The following is a 23,968-nucleotide window of genomic DNA, read 5'->3' on the forward strand; positions in this document are numbered from 1 at the left end:
TGTACATTTTGTCTTAGTTTTCAAACAAAAACAAACCTTTCCTGGGGGTATCTTCATCCAAGTTTTGTCTTCTGTTCCATTGTTCTTTGGCGTACTCCATGGAAACAGGCATATTGCTGGAATCTCCTCCATTCACATCAGTGCTGGCATGACGTTTTCAAGGGTCAGCAATTATGTCTGGGGATTTTAAAGGGTATTTCTGGGGCACTGCAGCCCCTGACACTCCAGCAGGAATGCTGAGTTTTGGAACAAACTGACGGAGTGTGTTTTTTTCTGGAGATGCTTCTGCAGCTTGAACACTCTCTCCTGTGCATTTGCTGCCATTGCTGTGCCACTGCTCTTTGAGTATATTACCCAGATTAATTACTAAAGTATCACTTTTTTCATTCCCTCCCAGCAGGCTACAACTAGGATTAGCATTTTCTATGTTATCTTCTGCCTACACGTGTAAGGGGACAAGAAAACTAACCTTTTTATAGTCGAGGGCAGAGAATCCTCCACAGGCTATTCCTTTTCACAAGATATTTTCCATCCTACAATGCAGAAGCAATGTTATTAAAATGTTACGTCTACAGAATTTTCCAGTTCCTTTTGTTTATTTCTAATCTATATCATCCGGGCCTCCTGCACTTTTGGGTGAGCAGTCGGTTTGTAGTCCAACACATGAATTATCTTCACATGCCAAAGAAAGCTTAGGAATTGCCCAGTCTATTTCAAAACTCAGAAAAAGTAGGAGGTTGTATCTGGCAGCAGCAATATGCATTAAACATTCTCAAAGAAAGCTTTGTTATTAAGGAGAGGCAACTCGTTTGGATCAAGTGGGACCAACATAAATCTTCATTCAGGGCTCTAAGCATACCAGGAACTATTCTGAAATTAAATAAGCTTTTTTCCTTTCTTCTTTTTCTTTTACCCCATAAACCTTTTTTTTTTTTTTTTTTTTTTTTTTCAGTATCTCCTAGGTCTCCGCACTTCTAGGTTTTAGCCTCTTAGGAAATAAAAGACCTCTCTGATTATCCCTTGGACTGGATGTATTGAATAAAGCAGAATCAAATGAAAACCCATTTTAGTTATGCATAAGAAGATTGATCCTAAAAACACTGCACACTTCAGGAGTTACTTTGGGTTGACTTTCCTGAAGCAGACAACCTCTATGCCCCTGCAGGCAAAGGCCACAGAACAATTTCTATTCTCACTACACTAATCTATAGAAATTGAAGTCATTAGCATTTCTCAGATTGCCCGCATACAGAACTGAGCTCTCAGCCCCCTTCCCTCTGTCAAATGCCACGCACGTGATTACAAACAAGAACAGTGAGTCAGACCAGACCTGACTGGACCTTTTTCAAGACATGAAAAGAGTTTGTGCAATCATTCTTCTCATTGTTTTTCCACTTCTGTTTACATCCATTCTTTTCTTTCCTTGCCATACAGGAGGTTTGGATGCGGTGTTGGAAAGCTTAGCCCTGCTACGTATTGTTGAAAACTCTCCGGCTAGTTTTGCAAGCAGCTGCCCATCACCAAGTGTTCCTCCCGGAGAGAAGTGATGCAATGCCTTCAAAGAAAGCTCTTGCTCCCAGTGGGGAAAACATAAACAATCCAGACGAACATGTCAGAGAGCTGCCAATTCTTCTGATCCAGCCTAGAGTCTCCCAGTATCTTGGCGGTGGTGTTAAGGTCCAGCTTTCAGAATTGTATATGATGTGGGAAACTCAGTTTTCATTTATTTATAAATAATTCATTTCTAACCCTTGGGACTGCAGAGGAAAAAAATAAAAAATAAAACAAAGACTAGAATAGCACAGCAAAGGGGCAAACAAAATTCCCCCTCCACCCCCCCCACCCCCCAAAAAAAAAAAATTCTTAACAGTTGCATGATTTTTGAACAGTGTAACTTATTATGGAGTTTCTGAGTCATGATCTTGAACTACTTAATGGTGGCAGTGTGCATGCTACATTGATTCCCCCAGATGATAAACCCAGTGCCCTACGTGCACTCAGCCGGGCTTGAGAAGAGCAGGATGCCCTCCTGCAGCCCCACGCTGGGGAGGGAATGTCAGCTGGCTGGCGCTGCTCATGCCGCACGACTGACTACCCCTGCAGATGATGCATTAGCAGAGGGAAGTTCTGCTTAGGGTAGTAGAGTTTGGGAGATTTTATTTTATTTTATTTTTTCTATTTCAGGGGCAGAATCTGAATAGCAGCAGTGCCATTAAAAAAAAATAAATCCTTTTTCTTTTCTTCCAGATGTTCCAATTTGTTCCAATGAATGCCAGTACTCCTCTGGGGAAGTCCTCAGACTATGGCAACACAACCACACTACCAGTGACAGGCCATAGATGGTGAATAATGAATTCTCCTGCCCAAAGAGTTGGTCCTGAAAATATTTTAGGTAGCAATCTGCTGTATTGTTGGCTGCATGGAGAGGAAGGATGAGGTTAGGAAGAGAAGCATGAATTTGGACATGGTACCTTTGCCTAAGAATCCGAAATCCATGGAATATTTGGAACCGCTGTCTTTGCAAGGCTATGGAACATAGTTAAAATAATATGCAACTCAAAAATTAAAAATCCGGCTGAAGCATTTAACTGAAGGTACCTTCACTGAGCTGAGGCCAGCTGGGACCTTCCTTAAGCCCTAGAATGATGTGAGGTTTCTGATGCAGATAGCCCACAGTGGAGCAACAATGTTACATGGATTTTATGAGTTTCAATAACTCTGCTTTAATCAGAAAATTAGAAGTAACCAAGAAGCCCCTCTAAGGCCCGATTTGCTACTCTATTAAACCAGTATAGCACCAGAGTAATATCATGGTTTTTTGATGGAGTTATGCTGGCATAAAATTGATGTCAGAGGCGGGTGAATCAAGCCCCAAGACAGCTGTGAATTATTTTCTTGCTATCTGACATTTTAATGTTCAAGTGAAAAAAAAATGGTAGAGTTGGGAATGAATCCCAAATGCAGTCAACCTGAAAGGCTTGATAGAGAAAGATGTGGGTTTAGTGCTAGTTTAATCATTCAAATAGACAGAATATAAGTTTCTTAACAGAAAGCACCACCTAAAGAACCTGGCTGCCACAGTTCTTAATAAATTAGCAACCTGCATTTATACACTGACATTAGTAAAACTTTGTAGGGTATTACAACGGACAAATCCAAATGTTTGGATAAGATTTACTGATTATTATTTCATTTTTCTGAACACAAGGCTAAAATATTTACCCTCAGGTATTAGGAATAACTTTGTAAACTGTAATGTAAGCGAAGAACTTACCAGCACTGTTTCTGTGTTATGTATCTACAAGAAAATACATAATTGCATTAAATTGAAGAATGTTATTTTAATTAAAAACAAGAAATAGTAGACTTCACAGTGCAATAAGATTTTAACTTAAGCGAGCTAGTTCATTTTGGACCATTTGAAAAATCCCAGTATTGTAATGTTTACTAAATATTTGCAAAATTACATGAAATTGCTTAAAAATGGAAATCTGCTAAATAAGCAGTAAGAAAGCATCTGTAAGTAATAAAATATCTGAACATAAAAATATTAACCAGAAGACAAATGTTGCCAAACATATACATAATTATTGTACTACATTAGATGCAAGTCTGATGAATCTCAGTTCAACTTGCAAAGACACTTGAGATTCAATCCACCTTCACACCACTTTTACATCAAGGGAATCCTATTAATAGGAGGTCAGTGGAGACCTTCTGTTGGTGTATGAGAAAGGGGAAATTCAGGCATTCGGCTTATAGTTTGCCAGGAGAGACATAACCACTTATGATTTCTGCGTCTTAAGTAGAATGAATACAAAAACCCCAAAGTGCAATTTTTACCGCCAGGAATTGTACAACTCAAGCGTGCAAAATGAAGCAATATGGTATTTTAGTGCCAAAGTAAGTTCACTTAAAATTTCTGAAAAACTATGGTTTGCCAACTCAACGTCTGCTGCATACAACCAGGCAGTAATGAGGGATAAACATGGGAAGGTAAATGGCCAGCTTCCTGTACAAATACTTGACTTCATCTTTATATTCAGCTAAAATCCCATTACAGCCTTAATTCAAACCTGAATCTATGACTTTTTTGCCCCATACTTACACGGGGCTTTAGCATTTGTGCAACAGCTGGCATCACCAAAGGAGCTGAAGTCAGAACTGATCCTCAGTTAGTACCCACCTGTCTTACAGAGGTCCAAAACGGCAGTACTTACATGGGGTTTGTGCTCCATCCCACTGCCAGAAGAGCTCAAGCTCTTCCATTTAATTTCAGTTTGGGTACTTTTTCAGAGCCACGTTCATCTGCCAGTGTACACTTTACAAGGCATTTTTCCTGGAGTGGTCCATTTTTCCTAGAGTAGTCCTAGAGTAGACCTGAGGTCCTAAACGCCTTGTATTTGACACACAAAGGGAGTTCTGTTCCTTTAAATTCCAGTAAATGTATTACATATACTGAACCATACAGATAAGTACATCGCCGACAAATTTTGGTGCGTTGTCCTCAGCTCGGAGCCTCGGGAGCTTGCTGGGAAGAAAACTCGGGATTGCCTGCCAGTCACTTAGTTTTGGCCTGTCCATGCCTTTCACAAATCGGTTCGTAATTCCTCTAAGCTGCAGGTCTTCCACCAAATTGCCTTCGTACATACATCAGTAAGAAGACAGACTAGCCAAGGGGGATTAAAAAGACAAGCTCAGATCTCAGCCTTGTTAATCCAAGTATTTCTATGGCACCCTCTCCCTCACCCCCCTTTGCTGCTGCTTCCCATCCCACCACGCATACCAGCCATGGAGAATCTGGTTCCTAGACTAGAGCAGATCTCTGAAGGTCAGGAAAGACCGGTTCACCTCAGGAAGAAAATAAAATATATTTTAAATTTGTTTTTCAATTAATTTTAAATAAATAAAAATCATTTATTAAAAAAAAAAAAAATCCACTCAGTCCGTAACTATGCAGCACACTTCCAAGAAGAAATTCATGCTCACATAACTGACCGCCTCGCAATGCTCAGCAGTTTTCAAGATGTTGCTGCCAGGAGATGCAGTCAGACAATTACCTATGGCTGCTACCAATGCTGGGGAAAAAAAACAACAAACCCAACAACTAAAAAGCTCCCATGGAATGTCCAGCTAGAAAAGCCACAGGCAGAAAGAAACCAACATGCACTTGCTAATAATTAGGCAGGATAATGCAAAGTATATAACACTGGTTGTGTGTAGTTGACTCTGGAAATGGAAGAAAAAAGTACCTTAGAAATATCACATGAATCACAAAAACAAGTTTTGAGGAAATTTCCTGCAGCAATTTTGGCAGCACATCACTGAGAGAAAATGTGCTTCCCTCTCTTTGCGATAACTTTGCTGAGTGAGACCTAGAAGCAGGAACTTCCAGGCAGAAAAACAAACTAAGAACAAGACTGAGCTGCAATCTTTTCAAAATTCTAAGGGAGTAGTTACTTAAAGACAAAGCAGAAAGGTCCAAGCATCAAAGTTGCTTTATCTATACATTCCCAACCTCTCTTTAGAGCTAGGGAACAAACTTCCTTGAAGAAATGAAGCAGTGCGGGATAAGAAAATTGCAGGAACAGAATTATTATTCCACTGAACAGATTGTGCACAAGTACATGGCTCTGGGAGTTTTTCTGCTGATGTTTTTATGTGCAAGATATAGTACAAAATAACTGGAGAGGAAAGCACTTAAAATAGAGAGGAAAAAAGAGGGGAAGAATAAAAATTCTACATTACCTAATAATGACAGTAAACGATTGATACTGAAATATATTCAGCCACATTCCTGTTTATATATACTACAGCTATGTAGAAAGGAGACTGTCGTACCAACAGAAGAGATGTTAAAATTTTTAATCAACTGTTTCAGAAACCACTGTGTCTGCCTTCTTATAATGGATATTTAGATATTTAGATTGACTATCTGTAGTTCTTATAAAAAAAAAAAAAGTCTTGCTGGATTAAGATATTTTCTTTTTATTAAAAAAAATCAAACAAACAAAAACAAACCAGGAAAAACAAAAAAACCCAAACAAAACAAACCAAAAAACACAAAGCACCACCACCATCATAATAAACTGCAAATTGCTTTATCTTACTTTCATCAGCATAGACTAAGAATGAATGTTTCATTCTCTGACAAACAGTATTAACAATCAACTGTATCATTTTCTGACTGCAATCCTAGTATCTTGTGGCAAAAATCCCTTACTGCAAGTTTCAGTGCCACAGGAAGCGATGTCTCATTCTTAATCTGCTTGTCACTGAGCGGATCACTTTCAAAATGTCCATGTTCATTTCCTTGATTTAGTCATTTAGCCCACTGGTTAAATTCATTATTCCTCCAGTTACACAACTTGGGTGCGTAATTGTAAAAAAGTGATACTTGACTTTTTTAGAACATCCTTTATGTCCTTTTATCAGATGACATTTTTTAAAGAAAGCAGGGCATCAAGGATATTTGAACTTTCATTTCCTCAATCATGTGCCACATTCTACAGCTTTCATTTCTGTTCTCAATGCTTTCTTCAAGAATTATATGGTGGATCAATATGTCATATTTCTGTAGACACCTGGACCTGTACAGACAGAATGATGCTACCCAGTTTTGCTATACCCAATTCACGATAACTATTACTCGGACACAGAAAGCTGTTGGCTGGTGAGACAAAACCACACTTTGCCTGCTTTTTGTGCTTCAGGATCCAAAAAGGAAAAAAATGTTTCTTTTACAGTCTTATGAGCCACTAAGCACATAAGCCTTGATTAATGTATATATGCTTAGTGGTTCATGTTTTTGGAATGGACTGCGGAAAAGGTCAACTGATCCTGTCAAGCCAGATACCTAAATTGGAAATAAAATCTCCTTCAACAATTTCAATCCACAGGTCTTTCATTACAAAAAGGTTTTTCAATTTGTCCAGAAAACTCATGTTCAGTTCTCTTGAAACCATTTCCCATGCTTCAGAATTGTTTACAGTAAATAAATCATGTGCTGGGTTAACAGAAAACCCATCTCAAGTTGTAGCCTGAGTCTTTAAGCTTGGCGGTTTACAAAGAGATTCAGCTAACTTTTTATCCTTTTTCTTCACTGCTACCCAAGAGCGACTGAGTCTCCAGTCTCCAGCACAGACATAAGGTATCACATTTGTTCCTCATTTTGTCACATGAGGAATCATCCCCAAAAGACTCTAGTTAAGAATTAGCCAATCACTTGATCAATTATACAGGAGACACAAGACCTCTGGTGGTTTTTACTTCAGCTGTAATTCAGCAAAGGATGATTCTTATCCTCCTATTTTCAAGAATCTTTGCATATGATTTTCAGCACTATTTATAGTATTGCTTCAATAATATATTGACAGAGACACTTCTCACAGCACCATATGTTACATACATGATGCTGAATGAAGTACTTTTCTCAGCATCAACAACGCTTCCTCCTCAAGAGATTTATGCCTTGCCCAATAACAACATGAAGACCTTTCATGAAGAGCAATTTGATGAGTCCCCTGTGTCTAGAGTTTACTAAGTGTAGTTTCACTGACCTGGCAGTAAGTATTTGTGAAAACAATATCCTTACGGCACGTGTAATTGTGATAACAATTACCCCCACAACCAATTTCTTCAAATTAATAGAATCAGTTGCTTTTAGAATCTGGAAGCTCCTCATATTGCTGAGTTCTCCAGTTATTGAAGATGTGCAAGTTTGCCACAGATCATCACCAGGTCAATGAGAAAATACATTGGAGATTGTACAAAATATGTGCTAACTCAAAAAAAGAAAAAAAAAAAAGGAAAAAGAAAACAATAAAAAAGAATAATTATATATACTAACTAACCTTATTTGGATCTATTTTAACTTTCAATATTCAGCCATTTTTAAAATTTCAAATGTTGAGTTATTGAAATTGTCAACATTAGCCAGACTAGTAAATAAACCTTCATTTCACACAATAAAATTCAAACACCTTCCAAAATAAATTCTAATATACATTATCAAAAGATAATAAGCAGTACAGGTGATTTTCTTTCCATCACTGTAAACCTAGATTGAATTTAAATACAGTGTATTTTTTCTTTATTTAATTTTACATTATTTTACATGTAAGTCAATTCAGGTTTTTCTTCTTTTTGCTGATACTATATTATCACTAATCTAGTATGAAGTTAGTAGATACTCTACAAAAGGAAAATGTAATATCATTTGAGTTAGAATCCACAATTTGTTTATTTAAAGGCTTTTTCAGTATTTAGGGCTTATTTGTGTCAGACATTACCTTGCTTCTTGAATTTTTTGAGTCTTGTGTGACATGAAACATCACAAAATACAGTTAAATATTTCTGAAATTTTCCACGAGGCATAGGCAGGTCTCTAACCTACTACCTCAAATTCTTCTCCAATTATTTTCTTGGATACTTTTCCCTGTTTGGTAGCTATTAGTAGTATTAGTATTAGTAATAGTATTAGTAATAGTATTAGTAATACTATCAGTATTAGTATCTTACTGCCTTTTTGAAATCTTGGGGAACTGAGCAACATGCATTTACAAATAACTCATACACTGTACATTTGAAGCATATTTATTATCTCCAAATATTTATTCTATGAAAAATCACTACAATATGTTTGGGGATCTAGTAAAATCCTACTGACAAGTCTGAGTAAAGACAGAAATGACTTAATGAAGGAGGGTATATATCCCTCATTCAGAATGGTTTTGAGTGTATTTTTTTGCAACATGGGTCGTGTGACACGTGCAGTCTTCACATAGTCTCAATCCTTTGCTGTGCTCTTGTGTCTGCTCCTCTAATGTGTGCATCAAGTGGCCTCATGTCTCAGTAAATGGCAAGCGTGCCTGGTAGCACATGAGGTTTTTCTGTCTTTTGTTTAATCTGGTTTTGTAGCGAGAACATTCTGTATAAAGCAAACTGTCTGTTAACCCTAAGTATGATTCTGGTTTAGGAGGCTGGAAGCTGGAAAGAATGTGCCTGTTAATCACTTGGGAGTAGTAGGAAAAGAGACACACTCAGTTACTGCATACAGCATTGTATTTTAATCATCTGCAGCTATTTGTTTTAAGACACCATAATCACTAGCTAATGGCACATGAATAGAATCGAATAAAAAGAAAAAAAGGAACAAAAAAACCCCAACCAAACACAGGCATTAGATTTGGGCTAAACCTACCTGTCAGCGAAGGGATGCAACTTTCTCTAACTTGCACACCCAAGCAATAAAGTGACGTTTACAGCTTCGTACATCCAGCAGGACCAGGTTTATGCATCGGTCTCTGACAGGCTCTCGACTCTTTCAGAGGGTACAGATCAGCCGGGCTTGTTCCAGGATGCTGCAGTTCATACTGCATTAGAGTAAGACAAAGTTCTGAAAATAATGAGCGATCAATACTTTTCAGAGGCTTCTAGGGATTGTGTTATAGCTAAGGTAACCTCAGGCTAGTGACAGCACCAAATCAACAGCTAGGTTGTCATCATAACTTCCTGCTGTATTTTTGTGTGCAATGAGCTTCTCTAGCACACTACCAGATTCAGGAAGAACTTAAGGAACCAAATGGGATTTGGCACCTAAGACCAGTACTGAATTCACAAAACACCTGTGTAGCTGCTGCATCTGACTTTCCCAGCACCTCCTTTCTGAAAACAGACTTCAGTAGACACCTTTGGGATCTGGATTTACATCAGGGTACATCCCCTTTTCTGAGCTTTGATCCCCTTGATCATGCTTAAATTCAGCCCAGCCATGTAATTTCCCTGGTTACTTCCCCTGCAGGGCCTGATGCAGATGCCTTTTGCAGAAGATGACCTGTATGCTCCAAAAGAATAAGGGCCCACTTTTGTACAAAAAGCCCAATTTTCTTTTAAAATACAAAAAAGAGAAAAAACAAATGTTAGTTATTCTGTGTATGCATTAGTTGTCAAAGCACTTTCTGGCACCTGGAAGTCACAGTTCCTGTTTTCTTACCAGTTCGGGGGATTTTGCTCATCTTTTTAGGAAATGCATTTTCTTCACATTCGCCCAATCGAGATCATCTACCAGGAAACGGAGAGAAAGATAGTGAGGTGATTTTTGTAGTACATTGTCATAAGATGATCATTTAAGAGAGAGCCTGCCTCAATTTCCTGATTATTTTTTTTTTTTTAATAGAAAAAGAGGAAGACACATTCATCCAGGTGAAGCTACTGGATGATAACTCCTAGCAAAACCAAGTGCTTTCACATAGTAAGTGCAATGTGCACATAGCACAAAGCTTTAAAAAAGACAGCTTTCCCACCATCTCTTTTGTGTTCCCAAGAGTCACAACAGGTAGTGTTTGATCCAGGATTCTGGTTCAAGGGTCTCACTCTTGAGCGTGTAACTAACTTTGTTAATTATGCCTGAAAGCTACAATACTTAATGTAGAGTTGCCGTTTTCAGGAGACACAAGTAACTTACATATTAGCACTGTGATACTCATCATTTGGATGGCCAAAAAGATGAATTTATAATCCCTGACTTGCCATTGTTGTGTCCAAATCAGGAAAGAGATGGAAAAACCTGAAACGTAGCCTGACTTTTCTAATCAGGGCACAACAACAACGTACGGCATGTTTTCTTTTCCCCACTGTAGAAACTCTAATCTTTTCCTGGCATCCAGAGCAATATCAAAGAAGCCAGCATAAAACCTTGCCACTTCTGAGCTGTTGGTTGTCTCTCTAGTGTATCTGGGCATCCGTATAACTCATTTCCCCATATTTTGTGCACATTTAGAACGGAGAGTATGCAAGCTTGAGCAGGAATTAGCTATTCATTGCAGTAGAGGGCAGTAGTATTCGTTCACAAGCCAGAGCTGTGTACAGTACATATAAATGCCAGTGCAGTTGTCAGACAATTTAGGCAAACGGAATCATGCGACGGAAAAGTAGGTCTTCCTTGGAAACGAATTGTATTTTTAATACCTTGATCAGAGTGCATAATGAATTTACATTGCGCTTTTTACAGACAGAGATAGGTAATCAGATTGTGTTATCCTAACATTAAAATCATCCTACACGTGTTAAAATTAGTGAACCCCTTAGGAAATCAGTCCAAATTTATGAGCGAACAGAGACAGCAACCACTTGTGCTTCATGCAATAATATGCGTAATTTAAAAATCTGTATTACTGAACTTGGGGCCATCCCTACCCCATTAAAAATAAAAGTCTCCTCCAAGCCAGTGGAAACTGGCAATCTGCACCAAGTAGCAACAGCTCACAGAAATATATCTCCATTTGTAATCATTTCAGTGTATGGATGATGACATTTGGAAACATCTGGATCTGATGATGTCCACAGGAGATTCCAAAATGGTAGTGTCTGAATGTGATGATACAATAAATACAGGATGTTTTATTTTAGCTTGAAATAGCAGAATAAAGGCAAGGGCAGATCTAGATAAAGCATTCGAGCATGGGACTTCAGGTGGCAGCGTGCACGCCTCTTAACTCTTGAAAGCACCTCCAGCAGCAGCCACCTTCTGCGATCTCAGAGCCGCCCTGCAGCTGCTCTCCAGCCAAAAATTCTTAACAGGCTTGTGCTCACCAAACTATGTGGCCGTAATTCAAACCATTCACTGCTCAACATAATTAAGAACCAATCTCTGAGTCCAGAACAATAGTCTGCTCAAGCACTAGCACATGGGAGCAAAATGAGTCTTTATGTCTTGGCTCATGTCTGCTTTCATCATTTTTTTTTTTTTTCCTCTTCCAAACAAAACCTTCCCCTCTCCTCCCTGCAGCACATCCGCGGGTAGTTTTCAGGTTACCATAGTCTCCTTCAGGCTTTCTTCACCACTGAAACGGAGCCACAAAATTACCCCAAAATGTCTTGTCACACAGGAGTGCAGGAGCAATAAATTCAGGATCTTTGACTTAGAGATTGCTCGCTTGGAGATCTAATAGCAAGACACTGAAAAACGACGGGGCACTGCTATTCCTGGTCCACTACAGCTACTTTCGGTGTGGAACAAGGAGAGAAATGGCAGGCTCTGCACAAACTTTGCTGTTGCTTAAACCCCTGGTGACTCAAGAACCACTTTATGCCTCAGCCTGACCAAGGGCAGCCTCAGGGACATCTCTGACAGCCAAGAATAGCTCGTATGGAGCAGCCCTAGGTGATTTCTGGTTTCCCACTACATTCCCTGCTCCACCACGCAAAGGCTGAGACAGCCGAGAGAAATAAAACCAGTTTTATGACACAGTTTTCCTCTGTCAAGCAAATTTCCTGCTAGACTGGGCGGGCGCTGCTCAGCTCTGCAGCCAGGAGGTTTCCAGCCGCTGGAGGAAGGCTCGCTCTCCCTCAGGAGCAGGTCTTCCTCGTTCCTGAGGTGCCTGACCCCGCTAACCACGTCTGCACCAGGTCGTCTGTCCTGGGTTGTGGACAGCCGCTGCTAATGAGCCACATCTTCAACACAGGTTGAAGGCTTAAACGAAGAAATACAGCGATGCGGAAAACAATTAAAGTGGGCAAAAGTGTGAGACTTTCTGGGCCACAAGTGGGACGAAGAGCCACCCTGCAGTGGGAGAGAAGCAGAAATGAGCTCCTCTTCCTACGAGCACTGGCTTTTTTAAAAAGGACTTTCCCCACTTCAAGCTACTGACAAAGATATAAATCCAGGAAATATTTTCTGTTTTGCAAAACCAAGTCCTGCAAAGGAGGCCAGGGAAGGAATATAAAATATATTTTGAAGACCTGAAATCAAAGCCATGTCGGGACTTGTGGAAAAATACAGCAGACAGGGGTTAACAAAGAGGAAATCTCAGCAAGGTTCGTGTCATACTTTTTCGCTATTTATTTCTTAGAAATGAAACAGTGTCGTTCCCCGTGGAAAGGCCACCGCTATTCTTCTTAGGTCTGGAATTTGCACCAGTTAGAGAGATCAGATGAAAACCTAAACAACCAGCGAGGTTCCCCCAAAAATATAAGAGGTATGCAACTCAGGTGGAGTCCCAAGAGACTCTTTCCTTAAAGATGACCACCCAGCTTAGTGATGGCTGAAATGCCTGAGGTTTTGGGGTGGGAGGGGAAGGGGGGGATTTTGCTCTGCTGCTGGCTGCCTTGGTCTCTGGTATACACCCCCTGTAAGGACTGTGGAATCATAAACCCCTTCCAAACTCAGTGAAAGAAGGATATTGCTGCCAACTTACTTAACCTCGTCCATTTTGTGAATGGGAAGGGAAGACCCACCAGAACAGTTCCTCAGCATGCTCCAGCCAGGCATGCTATGGGGCCTACAACTTGGAGAAACCAAAAAACGTGGTCTTGCACTTTGAAACCCTTTGCCTTCACCATGGGGCACTGCTCATGTTAGCTTTCTGTCTAACTCAAGCTAATTAAATTAGCATTATTGAAACACAAAAGCGTAATAGGTAGATTAAGTTTCAGCAAGGCCTTTCTATCCCCTAATTAAACCTTGCTATCATTAAATTAGAAGCTTCTGAGATTGTCACTGAAGTTAAGTATTACCCATGCTTGGTTACTTACCTAGTCAAAAGTAAGATATGTGCACAGTTTATGTCATCTTTCCATGGATGGCTCAGAAGGAATTAGAGCCATCCACTTACCAGTCCATGGCTCACTTCTACTCTGGAAGCAAGGATTTGCTGCCAGGAGTGTTTTAAGGAGCTTATACACTACTGTCATTTCATTAAAATTTTTTCTAGGCTTCCCAGCTGTGCTGTGATGTATGATGGGATGTGCACGCTGCTCACCTGCACGTGGCCTGATGCTTCTGCATACGACTTGGCATGTGAAAGGGAGGAGAGCATCACCACTGTTAACACTAGCCTTATTTTGCTGTTGGCACCAGAACTACTTCTCCTTAAAGTTAACATTTGTCTGCTGAAGGTGTCCATACTACTTGTGTACCACAGTAAAGAGAAGCATTTCAAAGCCCAGAGACATCAGGCCAGCTTTTTCTTTGCTTCAGACCTTGAAACCAGTGGGTGATAACTACATTTAAGCCTGTCCTGGTTTCAGATAGGTTAGAGTTATTTTTTGTTCTCAGTAGCTGGTGCAGTGCTGTGTTTTGGATTTAGTAAGAGAACAATGTTGATAACACACTGATGTTTTTAATTGTTGCTGGGTAATGTTCATACCTAAGTCAAGAACCTCTCAGTTTCTCAGGCCCTGCCAGCGAGAGGGCTGGAGGGACACAAGAAGTTGGGAGGGGACACAGCCAGGACAGCTGACCCGAACTGGCCAAAGGGATGTTCCATACCGTGGGACATCATGCTCGGTATATAAACTGGGGGGCGTTGGCTGGGAGCTGCCGATCGCTGCTGGGTGACTGGCTGGGCATCAATCAGCGGGTGGTGAGCAACTGCATTGTGCATCACTTGTTTTTACCTTTTGGGTCTTACTCCTCCCTCCATCTCTCTCCCTTTCATTTTCATTGTTATTAGTAATATTATATTTAATTCTGTTTTGTTTCAATTATTAAATTGTTCTTATCTCAACCCAGGAGTTTTAACGTTTTCCCAACTCTTCTCCCCATCCCAAGGCGGGGGGTGGGGGTGGGGGGAGGGAGTGAGCAGCTGTATGGTGCTTCGTTGCCAGCTGGGGTTAAACCATGGCAGAGCCAGAGGAAATACACTGAAATACTTCTTAGGTCTTAGAGCACAGAGCTCTTTGCTCACAGGTCCCCTTCTGCCTTCAGACTATGTGCCTTACAGAAATCTATCATCCTCCCCCTTCTTTCCTTCAGAATCTTTATCTTAAACATCATGTGTTTGCCCCAGATTCCACACTATTATATATGGTTTTGCGCACATGGTCTGAGTGACAAAGCTAGCATATGACATCAGAATTTATCCTACAACAATTTGTCTTTCTGCATTAACCATGTGATAAACTATGGAAGAAAGAGGGGCCTCCTCTCCAGTTCTCTTATCTATGGATTGTCGTAAATATTATCAGGAAAGCTGGTGACCAGCTTCTTTCAGTTTCCCATGATAACTTTATTGGATTTCTTTAAACAAACTTGTGTCCCAGCCCTCTGATACACTAACATATTTGTTGTAGAATCACTGCAGCTGTTGGTAAATCATATATTTTACAAGAAGACCTCTATAAAACTATTTAAGGTCAGATTTGGCTCTGTGTCCCTGTCAGACTGAGCAACAATCATATTGCATTGCTGACGAATAAGGGCAAAATTTGGTTTAGAGAATGAAGGTCTTGTGTGTGGATTTCCAACAGAAGTGAAAAGGAAGAGAGAAATGGCAACCTGAGCGTCATTAAAATGCACCTAGGTTTGACCAGACTGGGGTTATACTTGTTTTTATCAACATACAAATTAGTGGTTTCTTTTCTCTTATCTTAACATATATGCAGCCACACCTCTTTTTATCTGAGCTCAGTTGCTTTATGGTCCTGCACTTTGATCAAAATCAAGCTGTTTAAATTAGTATACATGATGCTGCTTCAGTGCTTCAGGCGAACACACTGGCTTAAATATGTTTCAACTGTTTGCTATCTCAGTTGTTTTCCACTGTAAATCTCAGACCTTTTAAAGAAACGGTATGTCTCATGCTTTTTGGCAAACAGGTCCCCTACTGCATTAAGCGCTTTCCATGTTTGATGGCCACCTTCGCTCCAAACCTGCAATCTGGCCCACCCCAAATGCTCTCAGCTGTTTGCTGAAAGAAGAATGACTACCACATTAGACTGTGGAAGGTCATATTGCCTTCCTCAGCCTGCTAGTGCTCAGCCGCTGTTCTCCCTTGTTTCATGATTGCCCTAGGAAGCCAGTTAGTTTTTTTGGGGTTTGGGGTTTTTTCGGTTTGTTTTTTTTTGTTGTTGTTTTTTTTTTTGTTTGTTTTTTTTGTTTGTTTTTTGAGGGAGGGGGAGGAGGGGGGGCAGCATGGCAGGAGGGAGGCCATGCACCCAATAACAGCCAGAAGAATAACAGCCAGAAGCTCTGACAAAATTAGTTTCAGGCTTTGAAACCATGCTCTTATTCCTCAGCCATCTAACCCACCCCAGGAGGTGTGCTGGGAAGAGTACAGAAAAACCTGTTGAACGTCCTCACCTGAAGACAAAAGCTGAGCTTGCAGTGCCCTGGCTGGGACAGTGTCTGCACCCGCAGTGTCAGGAACCACAGGTCAGCCGAGGATGCTGCTGCAGGGCTCTGGGAAGGACGGGGTTTGTGTCCACAACAGCTTTATGTGCTGGGCACGGGTGTACCAAAGGCCTCCATCCAGGATGGGAAGAGATCTGCTGTCCCTTACCGGCCCCGCTGATAAGCCTAGGAGAAAGGATATCTGCTTTTCCTGGTCCAATGCAATCTCATCAGGCTGTTTTTTGAAGGTGAAAGTCACCGATCCTGCCCCTCCTTTCCCTTTTCCTCCCCAGGCTCCGGAGGCTGTTTTTCCCTTGCTGCTCTTATCGGTTCCCAGGCTCCACCCTGCCGAGGTGAAGGGACACTTCTTAGAGAACCTTTTCAACAGGAGAATTCCCTTGCAGCTCCCTGTGACTCTCAGACTGTGCCTCTGTGGTGCGGCGGCCTGGGGTCTCCGGCGAAGGGTGGTGGAAATCTGCTTTTCCAGAACGCAGCTCCTTTTACAGCCCAGGCTTTCCCTCTCCTGATACAGATCAGTCCCGCTTAAGTTCCTGGTGTGACATTTCCCCAGAGGAAGCAGCCATGCCTCCATCCCGTGTGGCTTGCTAAACAATATGAAATACGTTAAAAAAGAAAACACTGCAAATACCTGAAAAGCCTTTGCCGGGGCATTTTTGACCAAAATTATTTCATTGGAAGGGAATCATGTTAATGAAGCAATAAATGGAAACTTTAAGAAAACAAGAAATTTGGAAAAAGCAAACATAGAATAGGAATTAGCTGGCAGTCAAGCACATGTTAGAAGGTTCTTTTAAACTCGCAGACAATTCTAATTCCAATTTTATGCACTTAGTCAAATACCAAATCTATGTACCCTGTCAATCTCCTTTTTGGAATTCCAGATAATTTAGTTTCTGACTGAACATTCTGTAAATAATACGTGACGACTTATTTTTATAAAGTTGTCAAAAGCTAATGCCAGCATCTCTTTTAGTGTTCGGTGTGGAAACCGAGAAGAGGGAGGAGCGGTGAAATGAGTACAGAAAATAAAAATTCACAGTCACAACGCCCTTCCTCTCAAGACAACAGACTGAGAGTGGAGAGCCCGTTTTCACTATCTTAACTGGGGAGCTCGGAAGCGTTCAGATAGCTGTGATTTTCCACAGAAACTGAGTTCAGACCTTTCCCAGGGTGAGGCGAGCTGCAGTCGCAGCCCCGGCCTTTCAGGAAACTCCGGGGCTGGTGGTCAGCAACTGCTTCTCGTGCAGAGATTTATCCCTCCGCGGGCCCTGGCTGGCTGGTGCTGCGGATGAGGATGCTGGTTTGACTCCCACCACCCAGCATGCTGGTTTGACTCCCACCACCTGCTGACGTGCACAGCGATGCAGCACCTCCCTGGGGCCGGAGGGAAAGAAGGGGGAAGCAGGGAACAGGAGAAGGGATATTCTGTGCTCCTTAGCTAAAACTCCTCACTTCTTCCTGTTTGAGCGAATGGGCTGCCTTGCCCAATGCTGGTTTAGAACACGGATTCCCTGCCAACACCATAAGCTATGAAAAATGGACAATGGCTGAAACCCGTGAAGCTTTGATTCTGATTTTATTGGTTGTGCGTGCTGTATACCTGTGGCATAATATAACTTTTTATTGGAGATGGACTGCATCCATACGAATTCCCGCAAACAGAGTAGCATATAACAAAAATAAGACTCTCCTGGGCTTTTGCCAAAATAATTGGAAATCTCAATTTATAAGAGTTTTAAAACCCAGTACCAGCTGGCAGCTACTGTTTGTAGGGCAATCATTTGGGTTATGGCAACAAATAGCCGCATTTCTTTTAAGAAAATAACAAACACTAGTTTCAAGCTGAAATCCAATAAAGTAAAACAACCCTGCACCAAAATACCTGTAACTGCAGTATTTTGTGAAGAAAGCCAACTGCTCCTGTGCAGTTCTTCCTAAGCAGACACCAATGAAGGGACTAGCATGCCTGGAGATTGCAACTTTTAAAGTTAAATATTTTTAAGAATAAGTACAGTTACCTTACAAACGCAGCAGAACGTTATGTATGCTCTCTCAGAGCTTTGTATTTAAAACGAAACTTTAACTCTTGTCTGTCAATGCCAATGGCAGAGATTAATATTCTATACAGAAGGAAATTTGCATAAAGAAAATATTGTCCCAAGGTCACTGGATACTCCTCTCCAGCTCCAGAAATAAAAAAAGTGTGAAAGCATGAAATTAAGAGCATGGGACGTAGTATAAAAGGCCACATCAGCATTTTTCAGAGACAGCTCCTTACCCTTTGCCAGGTTGAACTCTCCTCTCTGCTGCATGAGTCATGTGGTCCCCCCAGCACTCAGAACATATGTGAGGAACTGCGGTATCAAGTGAAATCCTGTCTGGATGGCCAGCATAAAACCTTCAGCAGGCTTTTGTCTGGTTCATCTTTCATCATTTTAGTCAGCACCTTTGGAAGCAGCAGTACAGCAAGAACAAAGGTATCTGAATCCACCCAGAAAGCCGTCCTTGAAGGGGCTCTCAAGAAAGACTACCAACAAAATGGGCCAGCTCGGAGCTTCGTTACTGGCAATACAGTAGAAGAAAATCATTGAGGTCTTGTCAGATCACCATCAAACCTTCTTAAGTCACTAAAAAGAATTATTTTGTGGCTTTTACCAGCTGTATAGAATAAGCTGGGAGATGTCTGAAATAATGCCTAGTTTTCTCCAGTCGGGGATTCTCAGATACCATGAGAATGAGCAAACTCTGTGAGCGCATTTCACTCCTCTCTGAACTGTGAGTCAAAAGATGAGTCTGACTGATGAGCAAAAAGAGAAGCATTTTGAAGCGAACAAGAGGCAGGCTTGCTCAACCGTCCCAGTAGACAAGCCGTTTTACCCAGATGGTGAAGTAAGAATCCAGCTTTGAACATTTTTACTGATTTTTTTTCTAGGCTTGCTGTTTCATACTGTACATCTTTCATGTACAATCATTTGCTTACATGTATGCAGAAGGCATGGAAGCAGTTAGGAATAAATGCAATGGACGTAAAATCAATTTGGTGAGGGGGGTATGGAGAGGATAGGAAAAAGACTTTTCTCACATTCAAGAAATACAGTGGGTGTAAATGGCAGGACAATAGTAGGTTCAAGTTAAAAAGATGACAATAGACAGGAAGGATTCATACATGTACAGAATAAGTGATCCTGAGACTATTCAGCTGTTCAATCAGACTATCGTCTGTTTTCTCAACAGGGTAATATTTCAAGATTTGCCAGCTAATTATAGGAACTACATTCTGCAAGAAAACCCATTATAATCTGTTTCAATCATTTTGGTGTAAAAAAGCTTACGTATTGTTTGTCAAGGAAGTTTTCAAATTTCTCTGACATACAAACCAACAGGCTTACAGGCTCACAGGTGGAGATGAGCATGATGGCTTATATTCAGCTTCTTATTATTCTTGAGAAGTCTGCAGTTAGCAGGAACTAGGGAGCCTGAATGAGGTAAAATATTGGCGCACAGATCACCTGCCTTTCGTTACGAGGGCTGGACATAAGCCTGATGAGAAAACGAGGGGAACAATTCCAATGTATTAAGTATGGATGGCTGCAAAAGATATCTGTCCAAGAAACTGGAGGGGACTGAATGCAAATGACATTAATTATGTCAGCGGAAAGCGTGTGGAGGAATGGAAATAAAACACCACAGTTGCCTGTACTTCCAATTTAGACGGAGAGATGGGAAGAGGAAGAGGAAAAGGACACAGAAGGTACAGCTGTCATGGTGGCAGCTATTGGGTCGGCAAAGCAGAGAGCCGTGAAGGTCTTCTGTGAGGAGCAACAACCCAGGAGCACAGGGACAAGCACCAGCTTAGGAGCACATGGAGCAGAGGGCAGCAATCCAACACCAGGCTGCATTCCTGCCTCCTGGGTGAATGCACTAGCCATTTGCTAGGTTGTCCTCACAGCATCACCCAGTTTAAGTTCTTAAGAAGGAAGAGTGTATATGCTACAGAGTTTTGATAAAGGGGAGTTTAATATCAGAAAACAGTTTCAAGATCCACTACAGGGAACTTACGCTCCAGAGAGGAATAATATTTTAAAAGTATCACCCTCATTGGCCTTTTATCTTCTGCATCTGCAGGCAATCTCTTGCTGGCTGTGAAGGGGGTTTTGTGATCCCAGTTTGAGTATCTCCTATGGTGGATTTTATGCACTACTTTAGGGCCATAATCAATCACTTTCTTGGACCAAATTCTTGATGTTTCGCTAAATATATGCCCTGGAACTTGGATACAATATCACTAACAACTCTGGGCACTGAAATAAATATTTCATCAACTACATCAAAGATTACAGACCTTTTCAGAGTCTTTGCTTGTCTCTCTAATAAATCAAAATGGACACATTGCAGAGGCATGTGTATCTCTGGATCAAAACTGAGTTTTAAAAGTTTGTAAGCACATGCTTCAATGTTGAAATATCAAGGGACCTCACAGCCACCAAAGAAACTACTTCATCTCTCTTGTGATGGAGTACTTACTTTCCATATGAGAAATGGTCATGATCCACCGTAACACTCAATAGAGTTCCTGATGTGGTAGAAAATCTGGGAAACTATTAGGAAACAGATCGCAAGGAAAACTTCCACAAACTTTCACCAAAGAGGACTGAGTGTTCAGCTGACTGTTGTCTCCCTGAGATTCCACAGTCACATCAAACCTTCCACCTTTTGTGCAGTAAGCGGGCTACACCTGCCAGGCAAAATAAATTCTGACCAGGAGAAGAAATGATCTGGGGAAACACATTTTTTCATTGTCATTGATGTTTCAATAAAACCAGTTTTGTCCGCTTTACAAAGACCGTGTGTTGAAATACAGACAATACATCATGATAAGACCCTGAAAGCTATTGTTTATTATCTCTCCATACTAAAACAAATTTTTCAATGCCTCTCAAGCTGTTTCTATCTTTTCCTTCTTTGGCTTTGTTTTTTGAGTGCCTTGTCTGAGACTTGCCTTTTAACTTTCCTCAGGGAAATAAATCTGTAGAGTAGAGCTTTCACAAAACTCTTGCATCCGTAAACTCACAATCTTTAACCAAGCACCTACACAAAATTTTAAACCAAAAGCACGAAATGAAGCTGATGTTCCTATAACATTTTGTGAACCACAAGAATCATACAATCACTAAAATTGCCTGGCACCAAGGATATCAGCAAACCTCAAGGAATTAACAGGTAACCCACTCATGGTGGGTTTACACTGGGCAGAGCTGTATACCCAAGAGGAAACAAAGAAACAGAGCAATGGAAGAGGAAGGAGCCTCACTGTTGGAACCAGCAATGAAGATCCTTGGCTCCTTTTCTTTTTCTCTGTATTTGCATTTACCCCAAGCTAATGTTATCTGGACATACAATAATGTGTTTTTATAAGGAAGAGATTGGTCTATGATCTCAGGTCTACTCCCCATCCCAGGGCTTAATGCTTTTGTACTTGATGATTTGGGGATTTTTCTCAAGAAGAGGCAGCACACGCATCAGCATCACTGGGATAACTTACTTGTGGGTAGCAGTCTGACTCACATTGCACAGGGTCCTGAGTCTGTATGGTAAATATATGTGACTGCAGCAGAAATTTCAGTCAGCTCTTTTGTGTCAGATTTGGAGGGGAAAAAAAAAAAAAAAGAAAAAAAAAAAAAAGATTTCGTGGCACCCCAGCAATTTTTTATTTCTGTGCTATTGTTTTAATTAGGAAACCACAAAAGTTATTGTGATGAACTGAACATCTGAAAGGTAAAATTAAATCTGAATGTCCTTGATATGAGTGCTTTGATGTAAGGTTTAATTCAGCTGAGAGATATAAGTGTAGAAACGAGGGGTAGGATGGCTTATGTCTGTCAAGTCTCCTACCATAGCTGAAAAAAATGATCTGAACAGTCTGTTGTTAAAATGTCTGAGGCAGATGTTACTTTTACCACCACAGTCAAAGCAAGGGTCCTCAATGTTTGACTTACGAAATCCCCTCTAAGTTCCATGCAGAGACGTAAAATGGTTTGTTTACTAAATCTGTAATTTTACAAAGCTTGTGAGGTCCAGAATGAAATGCCTGATTTTCTGCAATCTCCAGTGGGACATATATTTCCTTAATCTCTATAAGAACATGCCTCCTTCAGTCCAGCATGAAGTGCTATATTTATAATCTAATAAGACAGTAAAGAACTTTTTTTCTTTCGTCATCGTTTCTGCTATAGTCGTCTTAAATAGTTACCAACTTAGCCATTTTATTCTTGTGAATACATGGAATTAGTAGTGAAACTCCACTTCATGTCACATTTCTTTTCAAATGCCTAAATATGTTCATACTTATTTGCTGCTCTCTGTTTCAAAAGATTTCAAAGGTGTTTTCAAACCTCATATACAAGACTCACTTTAGCAGCCGCAGAAGACTGATCATCACTCAGCAGCAAATGCAGCAAAACTAAACGCTGAGGAAGGTTTTACGTCAAGAAATACAAGTAGTAGCTTCCCTGAGATCCATGTTCAGTTAGTGGATGTTTGTTTCCTCAGCGGTCTGATCAGGCAGTCACATCTTTGAGTACCAGAAGACAAAAATGGAATAACGGTCCAGTGGCAACATCAGGAAACAATGCAGTTAATTGGATCTATTTTCTGTATTTTAATTTCTCAGTAGTGAGATATCAGTGTTTAATTCACATCAAAATCTGAGTGATAAATCAGACTTCAAGTGGAGAAAGGAGCTGTATCTCCAGAAGGGTATAGGATGAACCTCCTAACACGAAGCAGCATTTAGAAGTCATGGAGGATACTCTGAGCTCACTGAAGCTGAATAGAGCTTTAGATCTGGATATCAATGGTAAAAATTCAGTGAAGGATTATTAAGTTCTAGGTATTTAAAAAAATACTTATTAACGTGTGCTAATTCCAGATCAAGTGGATTTGTTTCTCTTATGCCATGTCTGTATTTAATTCAGTGACCACTTGAAATAATTTATAATAAAATAATGGTAAAAATCATGGGGTTTTTTATTATTACTTTCTGCATTGCATTCATCCACTGTTCCATGCTTAATGTCAAACAGGAGTTTAAAGATGTGCACAGCAACCCCATGAGACCCTGCCCCTCACCCAGGAGCTGCCCCTGTCTCTGATACCACAGTAATCATCAGCTGGCTCTGAATGTTTAGAATCACTGCGACTAATTGAGATCAGGACCTAAACTCTGAGGAACGGTCTGAAAGGACCAACAGATGAGAAACACATTACGACAGCATTAGCTAGTCACCATCAATCCACAAACACCGCTGTAAAGTCACAGGCTGATTGCCCAAATCTGACACTGAACTGACATAAACCAAATTGCCCCTGGGTCGCACGTGTGGCTGGTGGCTTGGGCTGTGATGCCAGGTGAACTGGGAAGAGCAGGGCAGGGGGAAGGGGGACACAAAGCAGGGATGAGGAGCCGTCTCGTCTAGCCAGGGCAAGTCTTGTGTTCTTCCAAAAAAGGGGAAACAGAAAACACAGTTAAATTAAAGCAAAGACCAGAACATGTGGAAAAGGGAGGAAAAACTGGCTGAGTAAATTTAAAAATGTTTCTTACGTGATCCTGAGACATTGAGTACAACTTTAGAGAAAAAAACCCTGTAGTTTTCTCTGCTGTTACTCCTGTGGAAAGGACACAGCAATGGACTCCCTTAGTATGGGAATTTTGTTCCTTTCCAAATGTACACATTTTCACATGTCCTGGTAGAATCTGTGCAAAGAGATCAGTACATAGATGCATAAGATAACGGTCTTTTACACATTTATACAGCAACAAGCAGATTCAGACATATA

General features: G+C 40.8%; 1 long non-coding RNA gene across 1 annotated transcript in view; it reads right to left on the reverse strand.

Annotated features, from left to right (window-relative positions):
• Nucleotides 1-23,968, reverse strand: part of LOC308058268 — a 144,936-nt gene that overhangs the window by 26,852 nt on the left and 94,116 nt on the right. The window contains exon 10 of the long non-coding RNA XR_013925751.1: nt 1-23,885. This exon is cut by the window's left edge and continues 12,246 nt beyond it. This is a non-coding gene — a long non-coding RNA (uncharacterized lncRNA). The remainder of the gene's footprint in view (nt 23,886-23,968) is intronic.

This window comes from Falco punctatus (assembly GCF_963210335.1).
Source record: "Falco punctatus genome assembly, chromosome: 1".
NCBI classification, from domain to species: domain Eukaryota; kingdom Metazoa; phylum Chordata; class Aves; order Falconiformes; family Falconidae; genus Falco; species Falco punctatus.